This window comes from Triticum dicoccoides, unplaced genomic scaffold (genome assembly GCF_002162155.2).
Source record: "Triticum dicoccoides isolate Atlit2015 ecotype Zavitan unplaced genomic scaffold, WEW_v2.0 scaffold129929, whole genome shotgun sequence".
Taxonomy (NCBI): Eukaryota; Viridiplantae; Streptophyta; class Magnoliopsida; order Poales; family Poaceae; genus Triticum; species Triticum dicoccoides.
Genome location: NW_021191452.1, coordinates 1 through 963, shown reverse-complemented (window position 1 = coordinate 963; position 963 = coordinate 1). Strand labels below are relative to the sequence as shown.

Below are 963 nucleotides of genomic sequence, written 5' to 3'. Positions count from 1 at the left end.
GTCCGCTCCAAAGACGATTCTACATTCTTACTACCATTACAACCGTTCCCTAACAATGGATAATGTCCTATACTACTTACTCTCCCGCTCAATCACGGAGACGAGTTTTCCACGGTTTCCACCCCTCCCTCCATACCGCAGCAACACGAGTTTTTTCCACCCCTTTCAGAAAGCGCTCTTCGCGCCACAAAGCCGCCCCAAGACGCGCGAGCAATGAGCATCGAGCTTAAACATATCGCAAACGTCAAAAATAATATAACGGGATTAATATATATAATAATATAACGGGATTAATATATATCGCGCACGTGCGATATGTTTGTCACAAGGTGCAAAAAATAATTATAAAAGGAATGCAACACGAGGACTTCCCAGGAGGTCACCCATCCTAGTACTACTCTCGCCCAAGCACGCTTAACCTCGGAGTTCTGATGGGATTCGGTGCTTTAGTGCTGGTATGATCGCATCCGACATGTTTCCCCGTCTTCGTCCCTTATGCTTGCCACTCCAAGGTCCGCTCCAAAGACGATTCTACATTCTCACTACCATTACAACCGTTCCCTAACAATGGATAATGTCCTATACTACTTACTCTCCCGCTCAATCACGGAGACGAGTTTTCCACGGTTTCCACCCCTCCCTCCATACCGCAGCAACACGAGTTTTTTCCACCCCTTTCAGAAAGCGCTCTTCGCGCCACAAAGCCGCCCCAAGACGCGCGAGCAATGAGCATCGAGCTTAAACATATCGCAAACGTCAAAAATAATATAACGGGATTAATATATATCGCGCACGTGCGATATGTTTGTCACAAGGCGCAAAAAATAATTATAAAAGGAATGCAACACGAGGACTTTCCAGGAGGTCACCCATCCTAGTACTACTCTCGCCCAAGCACGCTTAACTTCGGAGTTCTGATGGGATCCGGTGCTTTAGTGCTGGTATGATCGCATCCGACATGTT

The 963-nt window shown here is 46.8% G+C and overlaps 2 non-coding genes across 2 annotated transcripts; both read right to left on the bottom strand.

The window, feature by feature from the left end:
- Window positions 1-350: 350 nt before the first annotated feature.
- On the bottom strand, window positions 351-469 carry LOC119343494. The gene has a single exon (XR_005166125.1). It is a non-coding gene; the product is annotated as a 5S ribosomal RNA (ribosomal RNA).
- Window positions 470-836: 367 nt separating this feature from the next.
- Window positions 837-955, bottom strand: LOC119343491. The gene has a single exon (XR_005166124.1). It is a non-coding gene; the product is annotated as a 5S ribosomal RNA (ribosomal RNA).
- Between the last annotated feature and the right edge of the window lie 8 nt (window positions 956-963).